This window comes from Mycteria americana, chromosome 4 (assembly GCF_035582795.1).
Source record: "Mycteria americana isolate JAX WOST 10 ecotype Jacksonville Zoo and Gardens chromosome 4, USCA_MyAme_1.0, whole genome shotgun sequence".
Classification (NCBI taxonomy): domain Eukaryota; kingdom Metazoa; phylum Chordata; class Aves; order Ciconiiformes; family Ciconiidae; genus Mycteria; species Mycteria americana.
The window spans coordinates 64,627,109-64,633,304 of record NC_134368.1 but is presented as its reverse complement, the minus strand read 5'-3'; positions in this window follow the sequence as shown (position 1 = coordinate 64,633,304).

The following is a 6,196-nucleotide window of genomic DNA, read 5'->3' as shown; positions in this document are numbered from 1 at the left end:
AGTGCTTTCCTCAATCTGCCCAGTAATGAGGGAGACTTTGGAAGAAACAGGCGAGCCCAGGGTATCAATACCTGGCTCCAGGACTGGTGCCTCCAGCAAAACTTTGGGTTTTTAAACCATGGAAGAGCCTTTGAGGCACAAGGTATGATGGGGCCTGACGGGATCCACCTGTCCTGATGGGGAAAAGGTGCCTTGGGCGTAAGCTGGCAGGACTGATTGAGAGAGCTTTAAACTAGAATCGATGGGAGGCAGGGATACGGACAGGATTGCAGTAGATAAGCCAAGGGTTGGCATGGCATTGCCTGAGGTTGGCAGTGGTAGTGGGAACACTTACACTGCTCCTGGGAGCACGGAGGGCTCCGGAGTGTATCTGAAATGCTTATACACCAGCGCATACAGTATGGGAAACAAACAGGATGAACTGGAACCATTGGGCAGCTCCCAGAGCTACAGTATCATTGGTATTAGTGAGGCTTGGTGGAATGAGTCCCACGACTGGAGTACTGGGATGGAGGGCTACAGGCTGTTCAGGAGGGATGGGCAGGGCAGGCGAGGTGGAGGTGTCGCACTGTACGTAAGGGAGAGGTTTGACTGTACAGCACTTGCAGTTAGTGATGATGTGGTTGAGAGCCTCTGGGTGAGGATTAGGGGGATCGAAAACAAAGGGGATATTGTAGTGGGTGTCTACTACCGATCGCCCAGCCAGGCTGTAAGCACTGATGAGTTATCCTACAGGCAATTGGGAGAAATTTCTGGATTGGGAGCCCTTGTCCTTATGGGATATTTCAACTTCCCAGACGTAACTGGGAATTTCATACTGCTGTGATGAGTAGGTCTTGGAAATTCTTGAATTTTGTAGGAGATAACTTCTTGTCACAAGTACTCAGTGAGCCAATGAGGAAAGAGGCCCTCCTAGACTTGCTATTTGTGAATAGAGAAGGACTCGTGGGGGATGTGATGGTAGGTGGCTGTCTTGGCCACAGTGATCACGACATGGCTGAGTTTAAAATTTTCAGTGTAATGAGAAAAAAGGATAGCAAAGTTGCTACCCTGGACTTCAGGAGAGCAAACTTCAATCTGTTGAGGGAGCTATTTAGCAGAGTACCCCGGGAATCTGCTTTTGAGGGCTTAGGATCGAAAAGATTCACCCCTCTCGCAACCCATCGAGTGGGACGAGACATTAATTTGGTGTCAGATGTGGTATTCCCTGACTTGATCAGTGAGAGGAACAGGGAGGGGATATCGACTGAGTCGAGAAGGGAGGACGTGAATCGGCTGAGTCTGAGTCCTCCGGCAGATGATGATCATGGCTTCCTGGGTTCAGCCTGATCTGGACTGCTCCCCTTTGTTGTTAGAGTTGTTAAAAGCTGTTGTTTTGGGTGTTTTAGTAGCTGTGCTGACAGCAGCGCAGAAATATAAGTGCATGGTAAAATGGGCTGAGCGAGACGCGAGCGAATCGTTACAAGATTTGGTTAAAAGCTTGCAAGTGGAGCTGGAAGCTGAGCAGAAAAAACGGGTGCGATTGGAAATAGCAGCGACTAGGTTGCAGAATCAGTTGCACAATGCTTTTGTCAGGGAGTGCGAGTTGTGGTTGGAGCTAGAGGAGGCACGGAGGGAGGATCTGGAGAGCGAGTGTGGGCGCTGCGGTCTGTCTAAGGAACGCGAGATGGCTGACAGAGGGGTAGCTGGCCACTACCCCTGGGAGGAAATGGAACAGGCAAAGTGCCAACATGAGAGAACTGCTCCCCAACTTTGCCCACTTATTAAAACGGAATTTCAATATGAAGGGGGTGCCGATACCGCACCGGAAATCATAACAAAAGAAATACCCTATAGTGCAACTGAATTGGCAAAATTACAAGATCGATATAGTAGGGTCCCTAGAGAAACGGAGACAGAATACGTGTGGAGGGTCTCCCTCACGGGGGGGGACAGAATTAAACTTTCTGAGGAGGAGGCGCAGGGATACTGGGGTCCAGGTGTGTTTCTAACCGTCCCCGACACTCGAGCCCCCTGGTCCCTCACTCAAAGGGCTGGAGGGCTGGACCCCTTGGAACGGGGAGATCCAGTGACAATCCCCACTCCGGGACTGGATCAGATTACCGAGAGCGTGCAGAAAGCTGCCTGCCTCCAGCTCGTGCATGGCCGACACTTAACACCCCATCAGCCCTCCCCGACGTTGCTAAAAGCCGACCCCAGTCGAATGAAACCCCTGATAAAGGGCCTCCCTGACCCCCTAAAGCTACATGCCATACAAATCCAGGACCGCCTAAGGGCAGCGCTCCCAATTCAGGAGCGCTTAACAGAAATGCTAACACCCCGGAGAAGCCAAACGCAGTCCACTCCGGCGAATTCCCCCTCACCTGGGGAGGGGTTGCGCAGGAGCTGATCAGTTATAGCTGCAATGTGGGAATCTCCGGAGGGGAACAAAGGGGTAAAGCTGCGGTTAGGAGAACGGGATTAGACAATCAGCTTTTAAAAGGCCTACCTATTGGAAGACCTCCTGATAATCCCTTGCTTTTAAAACTGGTCCGAAAGGGGACCGAGTTTTCCTTTTCTTTTGCAGGGGGAGAACCAGACCGTCGCCTGCTAAAACATAGCAATCTCGTCGGAGGAGTGTCGGACCTCGATGAATACTGCCAATATTGTAATAATAGTCCTAATACGTATTTACGATTTTTCATGTGGACGGTGGTCCTCCTCTCCCCCGGGAAAGGAGGACACGGGGGAAGTGGAAACCATATTCCTTCAAACCTTGTGTGGGAACTACGATTTCTCACATGGATGGTGGTCCTCCTCTCCTCCGGGAGAGGAGGACATGGGGGAAGTGGAAACCATATTCCTTAGAAGCTTGTGTGGGAACCAATTCATGTGTTTACTAGAATCTGCAATAGAACCGACCAAGGGATATGTGTTACCCTTCTCCAATCAACCGAACAAGGATTGAGATTTTTTGTTGTTGTTGTTGGTGGTGGTGGTTTTTGTTGCATTACCCAATATTACGTATAACTTGAAAAAGTTCTTAACTATAACACTGGTCCTGGGGACCCCCCCAAAAAACCTGGCTCTTGGAGAGAGTAAGGGTTCTGATAAGGGACATGTGTATTTGTTGGGGTTATCCTTCCCGCAGATATAGAAACCGGGATGTTCTCTGCAACAAGACTTATGGTAGAGTCAAGTATTGTGGCATACCCTGTACACACTACAGAGCCTGCCGCTCACTGCAAAACCTGACATACTTGTAAAATTAGCATATCCCCGGACCCCTTGGGACTAGTTTGGGGATGTTCTAACTGGAAATTTTATTCCTGATTAGCATTGAAATACCACGCTGGTCTGAAATGTGGATTAGTCATCCCATCCTTATGCCCATCTTGTGTTTTCAGTTTCACCGCCCCTCCCTGGCGAGTGTGCTGGGAAGTGGCAGAAGCCCCAAAAACCTCAATGTTGAATTTAAGTGATGGAGAATGTTGTATAACATCGTCCATCTCACAACTCCAGTACTACTGCACTCTGCTACTGCACTCTACTACTACTACACTCACAACGTCAGTACTACTATAGAGGTAGCACGGACCAAAATGAAAGAAATTGCTGACCAAGCTGCTGAATTATTTCAATCACTCCAGCCGAAAGACTGTTTCGACAGGCATGCCCCCAGATCTTCGTTTGCTTCCCTCCTACAATCCTGGGGACTCACGGGGTGGGGGAAGTGGTTAATTCAAACTGGAATAACCCTGATTTCTATTCCTTGTGACTGGCATAGCTATTGTTTATCTGCTTGCTTCTGCTTTCATTCTCTTTTCTCCTGCTGTTCACTATGTTCATATCACCACCCTGGAAGACAAAATCAAGGACCCTCTGCCAACTCTCATTGAAAATTTCGTGAACTGTGTCTTCTCGATCTTCTCTATGTGAAAATTGTCACCCTGGACGAAGATTATATAGACAATGTTTGAGCCACGGGGTGGTGTGAGAGACTGAAAGAGTTAATGTCTCAAACATTGTGGCAATTTGAGGTGCTATTTGCATGGCGACAGCAGGTCGGAGAGCAAGAGAAGGATGTGGAGAGCACGTCGGAGGCCGCGCGGTTCCAGGTTCTGCCAGACCTGACTATGTATGGCCAGAGGTCACACAGTGCTGATCTGAGGAAGGGGCTTGCAACTGCCTGAGAGACCCCTCGTGACCACCCCCCTCCCCCAGCGCCTGCGCAGAAGATTGAGAACTTTCTAGAACAAGAACCATGTAAGTCCTGAAGGGGCGTACCTGGAGGTGGGGATTAGCATATAAAAGGCTTGCCCCCCCCCCCCCCCCCCCGGAAGCGCGCACACGCCCACCACTGGAGGATTGCCACGTCTGTCATCGTCATCGCAGGATCCAAGGGTGGTGATACTTTTTCTTTCTCTTTCCTCCTCTCTTCTCCTTTCCTTTTCTTGCTTCTCTTTTCCTCTGCTTTTCCAATATATATATGCAAGTTTGGGATTGGGTTGCCCGGAAAATAGCTCCATTGCCAAATCGCCTTTGTTCATTCGTTAAACTCATCAGGTCGTTAAGTTTGTCCGTTTGTGGAATTCGCCAGTTAATAAAGTTGCTGGCCAGACTGTTCCTCTGGGTCATTGTCATGACTCTGCCGACCACGTGGCTCTGCCAAGCAGAGATCAGCTTTTGTCGGTACTCAAACAGTCGGGGAATCGAAAAGATTCACCCCTCTCGCAACCCACTGAGTGGGACGAGACAGTCGTCAATGGGGAAATGAGAAAATCTAGCCTAGTCTTGCTACACATAGACTTTCAAGCCCACTGGAGCTCAAGAATCTGCAAGCCAACTGAATGGCCAGATGCAAGTTATATGGACAATGAAAAAACCATAAAACACAGGGAATTTGCTTATCCTGGATGATATCTTTAAGCAGATATACGCATTCTAATGAAAATAGGTATCCCTTGATCTGTATAGACAGTACATATGCCCAAAAAGAATACTTTCAACCTTTCCAGAATAACACCTCTGAAAATTGGACTAGATCTATGGGCCCAAACACATCACAGTCTTTCTGCTGTTTTCTTCACTTTCTTCCTCCATACAGTGAGTTAATCCTATTGCTGGGCTCCTCTATCAACTGTTTACATTTAACATCCCTTTTCTACTAAATGTTTCCATTAACTATGTCTCGAAGGCACTGGTGCTTGCCTGGGATATGTGCTACTAAACAAGTAGTGCCTTAAAGTGAATGCTGCATGAAAGGGCAGAAATCCAGTCCTTTAAAAAATGCCAAGAAATTGCTGTTTCCTAGGCTTCACTGCTCCTGCTATTTCTCCAATTTGTTTGCCAAGAGAAGACATCACTCTTACTTGTTCTTTCTTTGTGAGAAGTGGTCACATCAGCCAGAGTATTTCATAAGTCCATCCTCTCCTACACAAAGTACAACAGTATTCAGTGCTCCTTATGTTGTGATTTTAACCTCTGATGTTCCCAAGTGCAGGAACATAAATTCCTATACAAGAGCATAACTGACAGGAGAAAGTCCTTTAATCTAGGGCATGAAAGTCTTAACAAGATCCAGTGGCTGGAGTTTGAAGCTAAATAGTAGCCAATCTGAAATTAAAGGCACAGGTTGTTGCCTTTTTCTTTATTTTAAGAGGATAGTTAATTATTTGAACATCTCCTGGTGGGGGGGGTTAGTGAGTTTGCCATCACTTCAAACCCAGAACAAGGCAAAGCAAGGGTGTGTATGCAGGGAGTGACTCAGACATCTTTTTTTATCCATGTAATTCAATGCCTACATTAAGAGATCAGTCTCTCTAGATAACTCTAAAGTCACTCGAGAGAAAGGGAAGTTCAAAACAAGGGGGATCCAAAGCAGAAGCCTAACAGCTGATCTAAACATCTCCTCAGTGAATGTAGGCTATTGAGAATAGAATAGAATAGTTCAGTTGGAAGGGACCTACAACGACCATCTAGTCCAACTGCCTGACCACTGCAGGGCTGACCAAAAGTTAAAGCATATTATTAAGGGCATTGTCCAAATACCTCTTAAACACTGACAGGCATGGGGCATCGACCACCTCTCAAGGCAGCCTTGCTGTATTATGGCTTAGGACTAGGCAGCTAGTCTACATTTTGGATCCAGGCATCCCAGTTTGATCAGGCTTTCATAAAAATATGCTCCCGCCCACCTCTCAGTCATCCTACAAGC